The 21,352-nt window shown below is 36.5% G+C and overlaps 1 protein-coding gene across 1 annotated transcript in view; it reads left to right on the plus strand.

Annotated features, from left to right (window-relative positions):
* The first annotated feature begins 17,416 nt into the window (after positions 1 to 17,416).
* LOC123533624 (multiple coagulation factor deficiency protein 2 homolog) overlaps positions 17,417 to 21,352 on the plus strand; it is a 51,339-nt gene continuing 47,403 nt past the window's right edge. The window contains exon 1 of the mRNA XM_053551239.1: positions 17,417 to 17,535. The gene's annotated coding sequence lies outside the window, so the exon portion shown is untranslated. The remainder of the gene's footprint in view (positions 17,536 to 21,352) is intronic.

Raw genomic sequence — 21,352 nt, forward strand, 5'->3', positions numbered from 1 at the left:
AATATTATGTATGACGTCACCTCCCAACGTGGCCTCACGTGATCGGAATTTCTTATTTCCGGTATCCTATCTTCGGGAAATACCTATACTTTGAGGAAACCCGTCAGCCTATATTTTTCATCTCATTGGCCGTAGGCGTTGGATAAGGCCGGTGTAATTCATAAATGATATATGATACAATAGCGTTAATTGGGATGTTGAATGGGGGAGGGGTTGAGGCGGGTAAGGTGGAGGCCAACCAGCAACCATAGCTACCGATAGCCATAAACAATCTTCACCTACAGCCATAAAATCCTTACCAGTAAATCTAAATGCTCTAACATTTTTTGAATAGAAACTTTTGGGGCTGCCCCTCCTCAGAATCAGGGGGTAGGACGTACATAGTGTTTTTCGTGAGAAAATAGTGTCTATGGGGTAAATATGGAGGATTTTGTTGACAAATCATCACCCTAGGGCAAATATTTTGCCAAGTAGGCCTATGTGAACGGTTTTTCTATTACTTTGGAAACATTGCATGCGTGCATTCTGTGACCACGCTATTTACCTTCTCCCGACGATTTACCCCGAGTCTGTATCTGGCGCCTTAAGAAACGCTTTATACTGAGATAAATAGTTCAAATTCTGCTCAAGTCCATCTTTCCAACGAGTTTTGTAAAAAAAAAAAAATAAACAGTTCAAGTTCGAAAAAAATTTATAATAGCCAAGACTTTAGAGTTATTAATTCTTATGCCTACTTACGACTGCATTATTTTGCATTAGTGCAAGAACCTTTTATTGCCGATTTTTTCTTGTTTAAGCCGATTTCAGTATCTTAAGCTGTAGTCACACATACGGATATGTCCGTGCGTTGAGTTACGGTGCGGATGGGAATGATCTGTGGGGGATTGGACACGGATAAGTACGGAGCAGTAAGTCTTAGTACGGGAAAATTGGTGAGAAACGGGGAACAAAAAGATACAGGACGCGAATAAGTACGGAAAGGTACGGCGTATTACGTTGAACTACGTTGTACTGCGCCTGACAACTTGTCCAGCGCGTGGACGGATCTGCGGTGAACTACGCTGAACTACGCTTTAGTACGGACTGCCTCGGATAACTACGTTAAACTACGGATCAATAAGCATTACTACGTTCGCATTAAGGTTTAGTAGCGGGTCGGTAATTTTCATATAAATTGGGCCACGTGTAGCCAGCGTTTTCATTACGATTATCTTTGACATCAAGTCAAACTACGGCAAGGTACGTTTCAGTACGGATAACTACGTTTAGTACGTTTAACTACGGATGAATAAGTTTCGGCCAAGTTGGACTAAGTCACGCTCAAATGGCTACGGATCGCTCAAACTTTTGTGCATGTTCAAAAGTTGGAGAAACTTGCAAGTTGGGAGTACGTCTTGAATACGTTTTAACCAAGTGTCAATACGGATTGATACTGATTACTACTTTCAGGTACGGCACAGGTACGTATCGATACGGATAACTACGTTTCTATCCGTGGCTAAACGTAGCTATCCGCGCCGTATGTGTGACTGGGGTATTACGGGGAACTTTAAAACGATTTCAGATTTGGTCTTTATTCGGGTGACTCTGTACTGTGTTAGAGTTACTAGTATGATACCATTCCAATGTACAAGGAATGTCGCCACAAAATATTTTCGATTGCCGAACCGTTTTCAGTTGTGACAGCTAGCAGTTCATAAAACAATTTAACAAAGGATGATTTATGTTATTGTGTTGTATTGAATTACATAAAATTGTGAATAGAGGTACTAAACCCGCAACTGGGAAACGACACTTAATCTTCTTATATGTATCAGACAGAACATGACGGTACGTGGAAATCACAATTTACTACTCTAACGTTTAAATGCCATAATCTATTCACAATTATGTACATGCACTTAAATTTACGCACATTTTATGTAATTCAGTACAACGCTGTAAAATAACTCATCCTTTGTTAACTTGTCTTATGAAATATGAAAACGGTTCGGCAATCAAAAATGTTTTATGGCGACTTTCCTTGTACATTGGAATGGTATCATACTAGTAACTCTAATCGTACAGAGTCACCCGAATAGAGACCAAATTGTCTTCAAGTTCCCCGTAAGATACTGAAATCAGCTTAAACAAGAAAACATCGGCAATAAAAGGTTCTTGAACTTGTGCTATGCAGTCGTAAGTAAGAATTAATAATTCTAAAGTATTGGCTATCATAAATTTGGCCGAAATTGCACTTTTTCTTTTTTTGTTGTTGTTTTTACAAAAATCGTTGGAAAAGTCGACTTGAGCAGGACTTAAACTGTTTATCTCCGTATAAAGCGTTCAATAACTTTTTTACGGCGCTAGGTATAGACTGAAGGTAAATTGTCGGGAGGAGATAAATAGCGTGGTCACAGAATGCACGCATGCAATGTTTCCAAAGTAGAAGAAATATCCGACCTAGGGTGATGATTTGTCAACAAAATCCGCCATATTTACCCAATAAACACAATTTGCTCACTTAAACCACCGAAAGACACCATTTACGTCCTACCCCCTGAATATGAAATGAGGTCGTATCATAATAACAGCTGTCTGTCAGGAAGCAGGAACGTCTGTCAAACAACATAGGCTACGTGTACGGTGGATAAGTATAAAGACTGTACCTGGTAATACGCACCTGGACGGACTCTATGTGCAAGTGTACTATGTGCAGTTAATTATTTTGTTTGCCTCTTGTGCTCTTGTGATCCTACTTGTGCTTTGTTGCCTCTTGTTGTTCTCTTGTTAAAAGTGTCTCGTTTTGTTGTCTGTCATATTACTGTCTTGCCCACCTTTCAGCTAGCATGGTTGCATTATTCTCTGAGTGCTTTAAATATTTCAGATGTACATACTTTAATTTCATATTTCCATGTCAAGACCGTAAACCTTATTTGTAGACTTGAAGGTATCATTTAATCTACAGCATGGCATATGCCTTTACTTTTGGTCAAGAAATGTGCATGTGAACAGGCCGAATTGCTTAAAAAGCCAGTGCTTGCTGCACCAATAACTGGTAGATAGTTTTTGCTATGTAAACTCGATGCGTTTAATACCCGTATACTGTTACATAATCTGCGTAATCTGCAATTTTATAATTCTTTATTGTGTTTCGCTTGTATACTTACTTGTGCCCTTTGCGCTCTTTTTCTATTTCGGCTGTAGTTAAAGGTATCCCGTTTCTTGTATTTTGCGAAACGTAATAAAAAAAAATGAAAATGTTTTTCGGCGTTCATACGAAATGAACGCTAGCGATTCATGTTTAATTTACCGATCCTTTTCTGTCGTTAATTTCGCATGAACTAGGGAAAAAATTATTTCGTATATTTACATTATATTTCCTTTCCATTTGTAATTATAAATTAAGACACACATTTTATTGCAGTTAACATTAAAATCAGCTTCCTGGTCATTCTGTTCACCAGACGGAACAACTGCGGCGTCATCTAAGGAACATTGTTCCTGGCCATACGCGGACGTCGTCAAAACAGCGACCAGTTGTCACTAAGCAACGTTGTAGTAAATTTGGGACCTTTCCTTTTGCTGTTCATACAAATTGAACGTCATAATTTCCAGTTGAAAAGAGTTGCGCAAATGTAAATATTTCCCTATACCAGTATTGTGCACAATGTGTCCATGGTGGCTCCTTAAGCTCAGTCATGTGAATGAAAATGGGATAAGATCATTTGTTCACAGAACATTACATAATGAATGATACATGGGTGACGGTACGGCGGCGCAAAATATGTTGTGTCATAAGGGAATGTCTTTGCTTCTTCTTGTAAGAATATGCGCTCTTGTAGCATTAGAAAATATAAAACATATATATATTGTTTCTTCTTAACCTTAATGGAAAACAGGTTTAAACATAATGAAATTTCCTGCATGAATATCGTGGGATTGGCATTATCAGCGCAGAGAAATGTTGCTTCTTGCGAGAACATTTAGTCGCACAAACTGTAGTAAAATATTTATGAAAATTCCTACACTTATGTCTTTAAGAAAAGCACTAAACATTAATAAAAGTTTTTTTTTTAAGTTTATGCGAATAAAAGAAAACTTTGTTGTAGAGCGACTTTATGCAGCTCCGGAGAATGGAAAGAAAAAACTAATCAATAATCGTATTAATAATAATAGTATCAATAATATTTTTGTTATTATTATTATCAGTATTTTTATCACTGAAATGAATAAATGAAATACGGACTATATTATGCGTGTGGCGTAACGATACGTTGCTACGTAATAGTCGCCGGAAGCAACGTCCGTATAGCAACGACGGTCGTCCAGAAGAGCGACGTACTGTTCCAAAACAGCGACAAAATTTCTACAAAATTAAATATTTTTAACGGTAAAATACAGAAAGAAGTTAGAAAATGCCGCACTATAGGTAAATATTAGATAGTAAAATGTCCAAAATCACCTCCAAGATTATTGAATGAACGCGCGTTTTCGATTCATTTTAGTAATCGTTTCAGGCCGTTTGAGCTTGATAGGGCTGGATGGGTGGAGGGGGTGCTAGATACCTCATGGTATAATTATGATTATTTAGATACAAAAAAATTAAGTAAATTGATTAATATCTGAGCAAGACAGCCAGATCTCTCACAACTATAACTTTGTAAATATGGGTTTTCTTTTTGTTTGTCCTTCCCTCTATAAGAACTTCCTACAATATAACCTTATCATATGTATGTAGCACAATGTTTTGCAGTGCTACAGGAGAGGTTATGCATGCTTTGAGGACATGCATATGTCGTAGTCCAAACTGGAATCTAGGCAGATCCGGAATCTGCCTAGACCAAACTAGAATTCTAGTTTGGCATAGACCAAACTAGAATTCCAGTTTGGTTTAGATTGATTCCAGATCTGCCTAGACCAAACTAGAATTCTAGTATGGCTATACCGATTCCGGATCTGCCTAGGCCAAACTGGAATCTTCTTGAAGATAGATAATTATCCATAAGTTCACTGAATTTTCTTTTTGTTTTGAATTTTGTAGCCAATAAGACTCTCAAACCTGTATTACATCATAAATTGAACATAAAATTGATGCAATGATATGTGAGCTTGAAAGTATACATGGGCAATATATATGGTTACATCTTTGTTTATTTTTAACGCCTTAATTGGTAATTATATATTTTACTTAACCAATTAAGGCATTTATATTTATCATTTGTTCTTACCAGTATTCTTCAATGCTTTAATGCAAAAAATATAAACTAGAATATCGAATTTCATCTGTTACAAATAATCTTTTTAAGTTCATAACAAATATTCGAGTTTGGTTAAGGCAGATCCGGAATCGGTCTAGATTCCAGTTTGGACTACGACACATACATATATATTATATATTTCAACATAATTCTTTTTTTTTAAGTTATAACATGTATATTTCCTGTAATGTAAGTGTTTGCATTTGTGTTTTGTTATTCTAGTTCTCATATTTATGTAGTGTGTTTCATTATATCGCATTATGTTGTGTAGAAATAAAGATATAGAACTGAATTTAAACACTCTTCACTAGTGTCAAATATAGTCCAAGCCCGTACCAATCCCATTACAACCCAATTACTCCAGTACGGGTCCACTTCTGGTCTTTTATTTCTGTATGTATGTATGTATGTATGTATGTATGTATGCCACCTGGGAATATATTGAAGAAACTTAGAAACTTGGTCACTATGTAAAACGGTCTTTTACACTGTTGAAAATGTACAAGTAAATCTTATACATGTGCTAATGTTCACCACATATGAGCCGCGCCGTGGGAAAACCAACATAGTGGCTTTGCGACCAGCATAGATCCAGACCAGCCTGCGCATCCGCGCAGTCTGGTCAGGATCCATACTGTTTGCTAACGGTTTCTCTAATTGCTATAGGCTTTGAAAGCGAACAGCATGGATCCTGACCAGACTGCGCGGATGCGCAGGCTGGTCTGGATCCATGCTGGTCGCAAAGTCACTATGTTGGTTTTCTCATGGCACGGCTCATATATATTTTTATTGATTTAACAGGTTTTATCATATCTATATTTTAAATATACACTTCACAAATCTTCTTTTCCTCAAAAATTTTCAAATAACTGAATAGAAACTTTTTAAATTGTAAACCAGTTTAAACACATTTCGGAAATGTGATGTTAATGGTTTGTCAAATTTTTAACAAATTCAAATAAGTAGCCACACAATTTCATTCATTTAAAAAACATAACCCAGTTTTGATCAAGTCGCAACATACGAATTTTAAAATAAATGAATAACTCACATTTATTTTCAAACTAGCTCACATTTTTACGGAAGAAGCATTTGTTTTGGAACTGCATTTTGTAAAAGTTGCAAATACACTTGAACTTTTGTACTATCATTTATGATCCCGTTAAGGTCAAAATATTTCGAAGGAGAGAGCGCGCAAATCATCCACAGAGATTTTTGAAAGGATATATAAAATGAGCACTTGCCTGTTTTTGACGAGTATTCACCTTTTATCAGTGATACTTTCTAATGAAGATTTTTCATAAAAGTTACCGGAAGTAAACGCAGTTAGCTTTAAATGAGCGAACCTATATTTCATTGGCACAAATTAAGCAGTTGGTACTTCCTTTACTAAAAATAGCTCATAAAGAGTAAAAATATAAGATGGCTTTAATACATTTTCTTGAATTATCTTCTTGAAATTTACAATATATTTGTCTAAACGTATGCCAGATTTCAGATATGTACTTCAAGAGAAAACTGTATTGCGTCTAGAAGACTTGTTAACTCTCGTGTGACAGTTATTAAAACGCTTTTGTCATCATGTTTAATAGAAACGATGCATTATCAAGCCCTACATGCAAAAATACAACAAAATAAAAATCAAAGCCAGCCAGTGCTTATTGAGTGATATTTCAACCGATACGCCTGAAGAATCAACATTTCATTTTGCATTGACCGGTCATAATTTGAACAATGTTGGCAGAGGTCCGCTAGACAATGCTACATGCCAAATATCTAAGCTCTGTGGATTGTGGTTCAAGACAAAAAGATTTTTAAAGGTTTTCCCTATACAACTCTATGTAAAACTAAGTTTGCCCCAGGATGGGGCCAATTTCAACCCTAACCCTAACCCTAACCCCTAAACCCTAACCCTAACCACAGAGCGGAATGATTTCGAATGCGAAGTTCATAATTATTCTAGAATCCGTTGCTGCTTGTTTTTGTTGTTTAAAACATTAGTCCCCAGTTGCTCACACACTCACACAATACAAAGATTATAAAAAAATAGATATGGTACTACTTTTTACACGTCTAGAATATTTGTGCTGCGGTCACATAGAAATAGAAGGAAAACTCAAACTTAGAGCTAAACACTGGTTAAAAACCTGTAAAATACATATGAAATGAATTGTTGATTGTGCTCATAAATTTAAATCTTTATTCCTTTTGGCTCGAACAGAAATTACAATTTAAGAATAGTTTAATTTTGACCATTAAGAATATTCCGCAAATTGAAATTAGAAATTCATGTGAAAAATCAGCATCCTCGAAACAGTTTTGGAAATGCAAGGACACAAAAAATAAATGATAAAAGTCGAAATGATATATATGTAGGTAAATTTGCGAGCATGAAAGCTACGCTGAACCTTATCTCCACAGTGCATTGGAAGAAAATGAGTGAAAATTTTAGGCAGTTTGGTACACCATACATAGAAAAAATCTTGTTCACTCATTGCACTACTTTTATGTATGCTGAAATACTTTTATGTATACTGAAAATTTCGTTTTTATACGCCCGAAGGGACGTATTATGTTATGGTCCCGGTGTCCGTCTGTCCGTCCGTCCGTCCATCCGTCCGTTAGCAATTTCGTGTCCGCTCTGTAACTCTTGAACCCCTTGAAGGATTTCAAAGAAACTTGACACAAATGTTCACCACACCGAGACGACATGCAGAGTGCATGTTTTGGATATCTCATTTCAAGGTCAAGGTCACATTTAGGGGTCAAAGGTCATATGAGTGTGTTTCGTGTCCGCTCTGTAACTCTTGAACTGCTTGAAGGATTTCAAAGAAACTTGGCACAAATGTTCACCACACTGAGACGACTTGTAGAGCGCTTGTTTCGGATGACTAGCTTCAAGGTCAATGTCACACTTAGAAGTGAAAGGTCATATATGACTTTGCTGTGTCCGCTCTGTAACTCTTGAACTGCTTGAAGGATTTCAAAGAAAATTGGCACAAATGTTCACCACACTGAGGCCACGTGCAGAGCGCATGTTTTAAATGACTGGCTTCAAGGTGAAGGTCACACTTAAGGGTCAAAGGTCATATATGACTTTGCTTTGTGTATATTGCTATGCATTGCAATGTTCTTGTTTTTATTTGGCAGATCCCTTTTTTTTCTCTTACAATAATTTTTTTTAATTACTTCCCTTTTTTGTTACTATAAATAGCTTATTTTGAAACTTTTTTATTATTGGCAGTAGGGAAAAACCGAGACCACTTTTCTGTGGTACAACATGGATGGTATATCCAATTATTAGATGTATTTTGACATATCTTTACCTGGTAAGAATTTTTTTGTGGACATAGAATTTTTTTTTTAATTTCTTTTTTTTGTTCCTGTCCTTTGGGCTTCAACAGTCAAGTTCTTTAAATTTTGCTCCCATCCTCTGATGTAACCCTTCGGGTGTATATTGCCCCGCTTGGCGGCGCTCTTGTTAATACATGCATTGGTCAGATTTGAAAACAAATTTTGTAAAAAGTTTAGTTCTATTCAGTAAGACAATTCTCCTATACATTAATTGAAACGTTGAACTAACTTTTGCCATTCATGAATTTTTGATAAAGTAATTGAAAAGGATTTATAAATGTAACCGAACATTTGGAAAATTACAGGTAAAATATTTGCTTTGTTTATTTCTAAATGTCAGTTTTACTTTTTATACAGCTACTTTTAGTTAAGGTTTTGCAAACTGAGCTGTTCTTGTGCTATGGAACAGCGGCATTTGAAAATTTTGGTTCACTATATTTTCACATCACAAATGAAGGTCACACTGAATTCAAGATGGCGGAAGTACCTTAAGGCTAAAAACATAAGAAAGTTGCTTAATTAAATCTTAATTGAACAATATGATCAAATATATACATAAGGAAATTGTGAGCTGATGTATAATTTTCGTTTCAGAGGTGAAGATGAGTATTGCGACTTGTACAACTTTGATGATATCAACAGTGAGTATATCATTACTTATCACACGGTTTTAGTGGATGAGTCAAAATTATGCATACAATTTTGAGTGAGAATATCAAATATACAAAATTTGGTTGAAATCATCGAAAAATGTAATTAAATTCTGTTTAAAACGTTATCATTTTTTCCTAAATGTTAATTAGTACATGTAATATGAAAGATGTTACCAAGATATGAGAAAAGGGTGTTGGTGGTGCGGAGTGAAGGTGTTGTTGCGGGGGTGGTGGTGTAGAAGTTTCGTTATTTTTGTGTTTAGGGGAAGTGGAGGTGGAACAGACGCTAAAGTAACTGAAATCGGAATTTTATATTTTTAGACGTACTTCTTCATCAAGTAAATAAAACAAAATGAAACTGGATAATAAATAAATCAATTTCGTCCTCATTTGTTACTTCTAAAACTTAAAAAAATATTTTAGTTCACATGAACCGAAGGTTAAGCAGAGCTGTTAGTATAGGTGGATGGTCGGGCTTCCGTCGTCCTTCGTCAAAAATTTACATTAACATATTCTGCTCTATAACTACTTGTCAGAATTACACCAAACTTGGTCTGTAGCATTCAGGAAAGGTCGTCTCTATTTTATTCAAATGGTTCCGCTTCACCCCTTTTAGGGACCGCTAGAGCTAAAAAATAGAAACACTTTTAAACGACTTCTATATATATGACACTTATTCTGTAACATTATTATAAGGTTCTCTCCTGATTTTAATCAAAAGGAGGGGAGGGGGCAATTGGTCCCTTGAAGGGGCCACAGGAGTTTAAAAAAAGAAAAAAAAAACTTTAAACAACTTCATCTTATGAAGTCTTGTCGGCCCTCATTCAAACTTGATCTGTAGCATTATTATGAAGACCTTTCCCATATTTATTTAAATAGGAGAAATTAGCCGCTAGAGGTAAAAGTAGAAACATCTTTAAATGACCTTTTTATGAGCCGCTGAGCCGCTTAATGGTTATTCATTAAATTTGGCTTGTAGCATCTTTATAAGCCTATTCGAGTGGGTTCCTTGACCCATGTTAGCGGTCGCTAGAGCTAAAAATAGAAAACAAAAATCCTTAAATGACTTCTTCGTCATGGGTGGACGGATAGCTCAGTGGTTTGCACACTGGCCTTCCAATCCTGAGGTCGTGGGTTCGATCCCCGGCAGCTACTCGGGAATTTTCAGAAACGCTTTTCAGTGTTTCCCACCCAACTAGAGGTGTACTGGTCAGGAACCCAGGCAATCCTTGCGTGTATCAGTGCACGTTAAAGAACCAGGCTGTCTATTCGCAACGAGCTAGGCTAAGTTAGCCGGACAAGCCTGTATCTGATTCCTGATCTCTCTGTCGTGGGGGCTTTGTCTCAATCTGTCCCTCTGGTCAGATCGCTCTGTGCCTGTACTAGTAGAGGATGAATTTATGCACCCTGTGTGGTTGCATTTGAACTGTGTAAAGCGCCTTTGAACGTGAAATTGATCATGAAAAGGTGCTATATAAATCTGGTATAATAATAATAATAATAATAATAATGAACTGCTTGGTGGAAATTTGATCTGTAGCAGCATTCAATTAGATAATTGAAAAGAAGATCAGATCTTATACAAATGTTGATATAGATTTCACTTTCTACATGTATATATAAAAAAAGAAATGTATAATCAGCATTTCCAGTCCTTCACTTCTTGTGACACTTGCCTTGTAGGTCCGAAAAATACAAACAATAAGGGCTGACTACAATGCAAGAAACCCATGGTCACTTGACTGACGCTCTTATTGCGTATACATTACTATAGCGCAAACTTGAAAGTATATAACATGTTTAAAATCACCCTCAGACATTCCTTTTATAGTCAAGCATCAGCAAAATTTATCTGGCATGAAAATGGCTTTCACTGTACGGGAAAATGGCACTTATGACTGAATACTTATATGGGCTTCATTAAAGTGGACCTCGTGTTGGTCAGATATGATCTGGATTTGCTAAATGCATTGAAGGCCTGAATACCGAACGATAATATATGAATGCTGACATACGACCTGATATTTTTGAATATTAAGAAAATTTCATCTACGATGGTTGATCTTACAGCCAACTTTCAACGTTACTTTAAAGTATTACAAATTTTCAGTTGATATTTGAAAAATCAATAATAATTATGTTATAGCGATATAAAGTGAAAGCTCTCTCAATCTCGTTTGTAAATTCTACTAACATATCTTTGAAAATATATAACTACTAGTAGATAGACAGTGTTAACTAAATGCCCATTGATATCAATAAAACTTTAGTTTAATTGAAACCAAATTTACTCTTGTCAAAACTTATGCAAAACTTATCGTAATTGTTCTAGATCGGCGTAAATTGGACGAATATGGTTGTCTCATTCGTCCAAAACATCACCACAGGGATGCGACCGAGAGAGTACGTCTCCCAGCAGTTCCTGCTGGCCGAAATCTTGTAACCAACCGGCCTAATCCAAGACCAATGCTTGACAGACGCCTTCAGATGAATAAAGAACCTGACTGGCACAACGAAAGGAAAAAACTGCATGGTGATATATCAGTTACTTTGCATTTACACTAACTATTTCTTTCGATATAACCTTTTCGAAGTTTCAATCTTTTTAAAGAACATCTTCACAATAGTTATGATTATGCTCTTGCTGCTGCTGCTGATGATGATGATGAAACTGATCATGTATTTAAACTAACAAATAATGCTGTACTTCGTTTAGCGGATTAGTAACAGTCATGTTCTTGTGTACATACAATTAGTTTATTTAGCTCAGTTGTTATATTACGAAAGCTTTTCAACTTCTTCGTGAGAAAAGTCTTGCTACCAAATGTGTGATGCACCAGCGATATTAAATATTATCCATATGAAAAGTGTACTGATTTGCTAGTATTGATGATTATAGCACAAAGACAACCACAGAAAGTACAAACTCGCACGGAGATTGATCGACCAATGAGAAGGTCCACGACTGCTCACGTAACCACTTCCGCCTACCAGACAGAATTCGGAGACCGCCGCAACCGACAAAATGCAGTTACAGATTATGAGAAAGGATACATACAGCTGATGGAAGGCGTAGCTGACAAGAGTGTTTTCGAGAAAAATCCAAAGGTCCTCGAATACGAGATGAAAAATAAAATACGAAATGATTCGAATACCCTACCCACCCTGCATGCCCAAAATGGCCCACAGCGTCCAGATTTATCGACTGCCATGGAAGATATTTTTAGCCGAAAGATTCGGGAATACGAAGCCAGAAACCAACCACGGACGGCTAATTCAGCATACCAGAAACAGGTTCCTCCTTCTGTCAGACGCGATCCGTGGATGTAAGTCGGCATCGGGCCGCGACTTCCAAGCAGATTGTCCACAGGTCAACCCGTTAAAAGGTAATATAAGTTAAGCTGTCATTTTAGCCATCTTTTCGCAGATCAGGAAGTGCTATCACAATGAAAATATTTACCTTCCAGTCCCACTAATAATTTGTTCATTTGTGTAAAGCACTAGCTTTTGTTTTCTCCGGCCTGTATTTCAACAGAAAATTTAAATCATCGTTACCGAAAATTTTATCCGAAATGGCAGAATTTCTGCAATACAATATCAGTAAAAATAAGTTTGAATTAAAAATAAATACTTTGATCTTATTTACTCAAGTAAAAAGTTTCACCCCCCCACCCCCCCCCAGATACATGTATTTTTATGTCACAGGCAACGGAATAGTCATCTTCGCAAACTATACAACATAAAGTACATTTGTATCTTGTACTATTTTGTCTATACCATGTAATTGATGGCTTCACGAAAATGCAAGCATTTCATAACATTTCACAAAATTTTTGTTCTATTTCCAGGTAAACCAAGTAAGAACTGACTTCGTGTATTCAATTTCAAACGAGTTAAATGACCTTGGCGCTGTGTATGTCCGAATTACCGGTGTGCCGATTCGGCCAGCGATATTGCCTAGCTTCATTGAGTAAATGTGATCGAAATCAGCGATGGCAGCGCATGAAAATATGGACAGGTTACCAGGATTATATGTCTGTCGGCGACAATACTTGACTTCACAGAACATATTTGATGTCAGCCAGTGTATGCCGTTCAGTAATGGTCATTTTATGTCGAACGACGACATTGCGTGACTTAACAGAACAAATTTGCTTCTCACAAAACGTAGACTGTTTAAGGACATTTGATGTCGGGATCGGCGACACAGAACTTCACAGAAAAAATCTGAGGTGAACTGGCGATTGTCGCTCACAAAAAAACCCAGACAGCACAGAAAAAAATCTGACATTAGCTAGCGATTGCTGTTCACAAAATATAGACCGGTTAAAAGTATTTGATGTCGGGGTGGACGACATTGCTGTAGCTCACAGAAAAACATCTGACGTCAGCCAGCGACTTCCGCTCACAAAATATAGACAGATTATGAACATTTTATAATAGCAATATTACGATTAAAGTCTTCAAGCTCTGACAAGTCTTATTAACTGTGATATACAAACATTATAAGATGTGGCACGGGCTACATCTCCAACAAGTAAAGGGAAATCGACAATATCAAAATTAAAGTTAGCTCTCTTACCATGTGCTTTCCTAAGTAAAATACCATTACCAAAGAAGAAATGTAAATATAAAAAAGAAACAATGGTATCCTTGTTGTTAGCCTTATTTAACTGAAGCTCTATAGGATATATATTAGCCGTCATAGGAGCAAAATACGAATCGTCCAGAAGTGCTATTAAAGGCATTGATGACATTTTCACATTGATCTTGGGATATGCTTAATATAAAATCTCTTTCATAGCAATATGAAAACAAGTCTGCGACAAGTGGCGCACAATTAGTTAACCTGGGAATGCCAATCACCTGTTGGAAAACAGTATTTCTAACCCTGACAAAAATATTGTCTAATAAAAAGGAGACGATCTTGCAAACAACGTCAAAAGCCCACATTTTTGTAACGTTTATCTGCATTTGTATATACTAAAATGTACTAACTTTAGTGAAAATGCTCTGTCGTAATCACAGCCAAAATATAAGCATTTCTTTCGGGCAAATGTTTTTTGTTTTTGTTTTGTTTTGTTGTTGTTGTTTTCAATAAGAGCGATCAATTTGTCTGTAATAAGATTATGTGGTAGAGTAGTATATCAAATTGAGAAATCATAATTGAGCCGTGCCATGAGAAAACCAACATAGTGGCTTTGCGACCAGCATGGATCCAGACCAGCCTGCGCATCCGCGCAGTCTGGTCAGGATCCATGCTGTTCGCTAACAGTTTCTCCAATTCCAATAGGCTTTAAAAGCGAACAGCATGGAGCTTGACCAGACTGCGCGGATGCGCAGGCTGGTCTGAATCCATGCTGGTCGCAAACCCACTATGCTGATTTTCTCATGGCGCGGCTCATATGTACTTATAGACTCAGCTTGGTAGTTCTTGATATAAATTCTGTCAAGAAAGTCTCCGCTACTCTTTATTCTTTATTGACCATAAAATATTTATCCTAGAAATCTCATATACTTTATCACAATACTTTCTCACATGTTCTTTGACAGCAGTGAGTAATTTTAAAAGTTTGAAAATATAAGTATGAGAACACTGTCTAGAAGTTGAAAAGAAAATAGCCTTATAAGGCTGTTAGTGCAATTTGGGAATCCAGAGCATAGCAGGCAATTTATCCTACTTGTCACCAACTACAACATGTATATGCCTTAGTTCTTTCATGTCTCTGTGTTTAGGTGATTTCTGATTAAATTAAGGAAGGCGGTCTCCTACCGGCTTGGAAAAAGTTTTAAAAAACTGGCAACCTTTGATAAGTTTACATGGGCCGAGCTGACGTTTACAATTTACGGAAGGCTTTTTAACGAATACAATGTCAACGCGACATAAAACGTTGGCGTTCCTTCGCTTTTAATGAACTAATGAGCGTTTAAAACTAGAAATTGGACTCTTTCACGTTACAGTCAAATTGCGATTTTTGTTTGCTGAATACTTTAATATTCATCTGCATAACACTCAAACTGACAGGGGTTCGATCCCAATCAATACTCGGTTTATTTTCGATTCTTGTTTTTGTTCAATGAACCAGATTTAAACCCTTTTTCCAGTGTTTTTTTTTTCTCGAACTGTTTTAGTCAATACGAGGGGTGATCCAGAATTAACCGGACTGGGTCTGCAACTTTCTTTTAAGAATCACAACATTCGTAGCATTTATATTAGACTATATATTTAGTTGTTCAATCTTTGTTGCACAGTTCCTGAAAATTTCATGACAATAGTACATTAAACATTGAAAACATTTACATTTGTACATAAACACAAAACTAGTATCGGGTATGCGGGGCACATTGCATTATTGTAAATGACGTCGGTAACGTCATGTAACAACTGTTCAACAAGTGCTCGAGACTGTCACTTTTCCAAGTAATCGCCCTTACAAGAAACGCACTTCTCATGTCTAGCATTCCACTGGTCGAACATGTCAGTATAAAAAGTACAATCTAAACCAGAGACTAAACCGTGGACAGCGCGGTGAATAAGCTGGAGCCTTTTTTAAAAGTCATTTATGAGTATAGCGTGAGTAAATCTTTATCAAAACGGACCTGGTTGTCTGTGACAGCTCTAAGAACCGTTCGCTTTTTTTACATGATATATAGAAATTTTATTTATTTTCCTCCATCTTTTATCAATTTTAGTGTCCCCTGTCTCCGCTGATCACTTCCAAATTAAATGTAAGCCTACGCAAATCTGTTCGCAATTAGTCCAGATATAATGAGACCTAATCTTTCTTCCTTTCCTCGTGCTTTCCTCAGTGACATCGTGTTTTCTTTTACTCAGCTGTGTTTTAGGAAGTATTTACAGCATTCTTTAGAAAATGAATACTCTTATCGCATGTTTGACAAAATGGCGGCATAAGAATTTTATGTCCCGAAAGGTGACGCAGAAAGAAGATGAGTATATTTTTGAATTGTAGCTTATGAAGCATATCTTCAATACGTAGAGACTAACATCCCTTTTTCTTTTTATATACTGGTAGTAGAGATGTCTCGGCATAGGACTTGAATGTTACAAACGGGGAGACGATGTGAATGAGGTCGGGTAGCTCAGTCGGTAGAGCATCGGAACGCTATTCTGAGGCCCTGGATTCTAGTCCTAGACTGGCTGCACATTTTTCTTACCCTTTGACATCTGTCGCCCAATATGGGACCGTGATGGTTTATATTCCGAGATCATGTTTATCTTGTTCTCTTTCCCATTAGAAATTCGCGGACGAATTTCATATGGCTGGGGATTATGTCACGGTATAGGACTTGAATGTTACAAGCTGGGAGAAGAGTGTAGCGACCGGGTCGATAGAGCATCGGGCCGGTATTTCGAGGCCCTTGGTTCGAGTCAACACGGAGAGTTAAATGGAAATATACGTCTCTGAAAATCTTATATCTAAAAACATCGAAGTATGCTTATCAAAATTAATAATCGGATTGTATATGAAATAATATATAGATCTAATAGTACTTAAGGAACTAGCATTGAGGAGATGTGTATTCCCTGGAAAACCCGGAAATTTTACGGCTTATTTCCGGATATTACTTAACAGGTCATAAAATAGTCATTTGAAAAGGGTTTTGTCTAAATTTGGTAAAAATCCAAACAAGAGCCTCTGTACTCCATTATACGTCAAACTTAGTAGAAGAAGAAAAAAAGAAAATTTATAGGGTAATTTGATCTTGGCGTAATAGGTTATTGAACACTAATTTTTCACTTTGGCCGGCCACATCTAAATTAAAGTTAGGTTGTGGAGGGGAGAGAAAGATGTTCATGATGAAGTAAAACATGTAAGCCTACGCAGACCTTGTCGAAAGTAGTTCAGATATATATAGTGCTAATCTTTCTTCCTTCCTTTCCTCGTACCCTCTCTCAACACCATCTTAATTTCTTTTAAAAGCTAGTTAACATCCCGTTTTCTTTACCTTTTTCAATAGTAGCGATACAATTCTTTATTAGAATATAAGTCTCTGAAAATCTGACGCTCTAGAAAAAGTCGAAATAACGTTATCATGTAAGTGAATTTTGTATGATATTAAGAACAGCCAGATTTACTGGTAACCTTCAGTCAGTGGGAATATTATTTAGGTCTGTCGAACCTAAAGAAAAGCTTGATTTAGTGGTGTTCGACCATCACGCCGGTCGCGATAAATCTCCACCTTGAAGAGTAGTCTACTGCCGCAAGTGACACCTCATCAAAACTTCTTGCTAAAATTAACATATTTTCCAAATTTTGAATTAAAACGTAAGTATATTTTTGGAGTACTTACAAAATTAAATATAAGCACTCATTTTCTGTCAGTTTTCAAGTTGAATATTGTGAAAAAACCGTTCCTTTCAGGTAGGAAACTGACATGTTTATGTTCACAAGTGATGTAATACTCGGATAGCCCGGACGAAATAGCCTTATTGGATGTAAGAACTGAAAGATTGTGCGGGATTTGATGCTGTTTTCTGGATAAGATAGTGTCATTTTCAATGTTAAATGAGGTTATTAATAAAACCCGGCCCGGCCCGGCCTAAACCACGGAAATAGCCGATTCTGATTGTACGGAAACCACCGGAAACTTACGGACGGAAGGCTAATATAATTACGAATGATATCGTGTCGATATCAACTTACATATTTAGAATTTAGTAAAAAAAAACACTGAACTTTATGATGCCCGCGAGGAACTTCTTTGATGAATGGTTTAAAACTGCGTGTTCTTTCTGGTTGCAAAAACGTCTTAATATAATTTGTAAACTTGTACACAGGAAGTCGTTATACATAGCGTTGTTTTGACGAGCCTTCTAATTAGTTCCCGATATTTTGTATCGTTATCATTATATACTATTTTATAATCACGTTTTGTCCAAAAAGATGTTATATTTCGAAGAAAGGAATTCCTCTCGGGCCTCAAAGAGTTTTTGTTTCACCTGTGCATTCCCAAAGCCTAAATAATTCTTTGTGTCCGGTAACATGCCTAAAAAAATAGGTAGTAAAAAGGCAGGATTTTTTATACTTTTTTGTTCAATGAGACTTTACGGAAATTATTTTTATGTCAGAAAAAATGAATACGAATAATTTCTAATATCACCGACAATTTTTAAAGAATAGAATGAGCAGGATTTTTTTAAAACTTTTAATTAAAAAGTTTTTAAAAAATCTCAAAGACCATAAAACATTTAGGGTCATGTAAAAAAAAAATAGGATAGGTCGGGATACCGATTACGCACGAAGAATGCAGCGTTGAATATTGAAAAGTTTTACACACGATACCCCATATTTTTAAAATATTCCTGTATAAATATATAGAAAAAAATACTGAGGTAGGTTTGTTCACTCAGTATTCTGAGTATCTCTTGAACTTAGTCGACTGAATTGACGTACGATGAAAGTCACAAATTGAATATATTGTGGTACATTGCAGTTTGTGGCATAGCATTTGCACTTCCGATAATCGATTTCATATTCGGCAAGTTGCTATAATGTTTTAACATTTTTTTTTTTTTTTTAAGTTTGCAAGTAATCTCTGAATAAACTGACTTACTTAAGTTATATTAAAATTAGTTCAAAACTATATAGAGTAGAATCGAGATACAAATTTTACCTTTTTTCTTTTTTGTACAGATGTCTCGTAAACCGGAGGTCGCGGGGTCGAATCCTGTCAGCGGATTTTGACCGTGACTCCAACAGTCACTTCTTCCGGTGCGAGTACTGGTTACTTTCAAGGAAGCAGTCATCGAGTGGATTTTACATTAGTTGGTGAACCAAAACACGACGCGAAAAAGAAATCTTTTAAATGGGAACAAAATTACCATTTAACTGCACTCAATATACAGAACGATTCACACTGTGTCGTGAAAAAAGACCAAGTAAAAACTTGTTAAGGTTCGTTTGGATATTTACCAATGCTCTACACTTTTAGATTATGCATTTAGATACTTCAAAATTAAACTTCAATGGTTAGACATATCTTGCAAAACTTTGCAATTTATTTAGGTTGATTTGATATATTATTGTATACAGAATGCCTTTTCAGTCAGTTTGCTAGTGCTCGGCATTTTTGATACAAAACAACTGAAGAATCGTTTGAGCCCGCTAATCATAATTTACAAACAAGAGGACCATGATGGTCCTGAATCGCTCACCTCTTTCCACATGACCCAGTTTTGAGTATGACGTCGTTTTTTCTATTATTTGACATAGTGACCTAGTTTTTGAGCTCATGTGACCCAGTTTTGAACTTGACCTAGATATTATCAAGATAAAAATTCTGACCAATTTTCATGAAGATCCATTGTAAAATATGGTCTCTAGAGAGGTCAAAAAGATTTTAATAATTTTAGACCTACTGACCTAGTTTTTGATCGCAGTTGACCCAGTTTCAAACTTGACCTAGATATCATCAAGATGAACATTCAGACCAACTTTCATACAGATCCCATGAAAAGTATGGCCTCTAGAGAGGTCACAAGGTTTTTTTATTATTTAACCTACTGACCTAGTTTTTTAAGGCACGTGACCCAGTTTCAAACTTGACCTAGATATCATCAAGATGAACATTCTGACCAATTTTTATGGAGATCCATTCATAAGTATGGTCTCTAGAGAGGTCACAAGGTTTTTCTATTTTTAGACCTAATGACCTAGTTTTTGACCGCACATGACCCTGTTTCAAATTTAACCTAGATATCATCTAGATGAACATTCAGATCAATTTTTATACAGATCCCATGAAAAATATGGCCTTTAGAGAGGTCACAAGGTTTTTCTATTATTTGACCTACTGACCTGGTTTTTGACGGCACGTGACCCACTTTCAAATTTGACCTAGATATCATCAAGATGAACATTCAGACCAATTTTCATACAGATCCCATGAAAAATATGGCCTCTAGAGAGGTCACAAGGTTTTTCTATTATTTGACCTACTGACCTAGTTTTTGACCGCACGTGACCCACTTTCGAATTTGACCTAGATATAAAATCAAGGTGAACATTCTGACCAATTTTCATGAAGATCTCATGAAATATATGGCCTCTAGAGAGGTCACAAGGTTTTTCTATTTTTAGACCTACTGACCTAGTTTTTGACGGCATGTAACCCAGTTTCGAACTTGACCTAGATATCATCAAGATGAACATTCAGACCAACTTTCATACAGATCCCATGAAAAATATGGCCTCTAGAGAGGTCACAAGGTTTTTAGCTCACCTGTCACAAAGTGACAAGGTGAGCTTTTGTGATCGCGCAGCGTCCGTCGTCCGTCCTTCCGTGCGTGCGTCTGTGCGTAAACTTTTGCTTGTGACCACTCTAGAGGTCACATTTTACATGGGGTCTTTATGAAAATTGGTCAGAATGTTCACCTTGATGATATCTAGGTCAAGTTCGAAACCGGGTCACGTGCGGTCAAAAACTAGGTCAGTAGGTCTAAAAATAGAAAAACCTTGTGACCTCTCTAGAGGCCATATATTTCAAGAGATCTTCATGAAAATTGGTCAGAACGTTCATCTTGATGATATCTAGGTCAAGTTCGAAACTGGGTTACGTGCCTTCAAAAATTAGGTCAGTAGGTCAAATAATAGAAAAACCTTGTGACCACTCTAGCGGCCATATATTACACAAGATCTTCATGAAAATTGGTCAGAATGTTCATCTTGATGATATCTAGGTCAAGTTAGAAACTGGGTCACGTCCCTTCAAAAACTAGGTCTGTAGGTCAAATAATAGAAAATCCTTGTGACCTCTCTAAAGGCCATATTTTTCATGGGATTTGTATGAAAGTTGGTCTGAATGTTCATCTTGATGATATCTAGGTCAAGTTTGAAACTGGGTCACGTGCAATCAAAAACTAGGTCAGTAGGTCTAAAAATAGAAAAACCTTGTGACCTCTCTAGAGGCCATACTTGTGAATGGATCTTCATAAAAATTGGTCAGAATGTTCATCTTGATGATATCTAGGTCAAGTTCAAAACTGGGTCACATGCCATCAAAAAGTAGGTTCGTAGGTCAAATAATGAAAAAACCTTGTGACCTCTCTAGAGGCCATATTTTTCATGGGATGTGTATGAAAGT

This window comes from Mercenaria mercenaria, chromosome 1, assembly GCF_021730395.1.
Source record: "Mercenaria mercenaria strain notata chromosome 1, MADL_Memer_1, whole genome shotgun sequence".
NCBI lineage: Eukaryota > Metazoa > Mollusca > Bivalvia > Venerida > Veneridae > Mercenaria > Mercenaria mercenaria.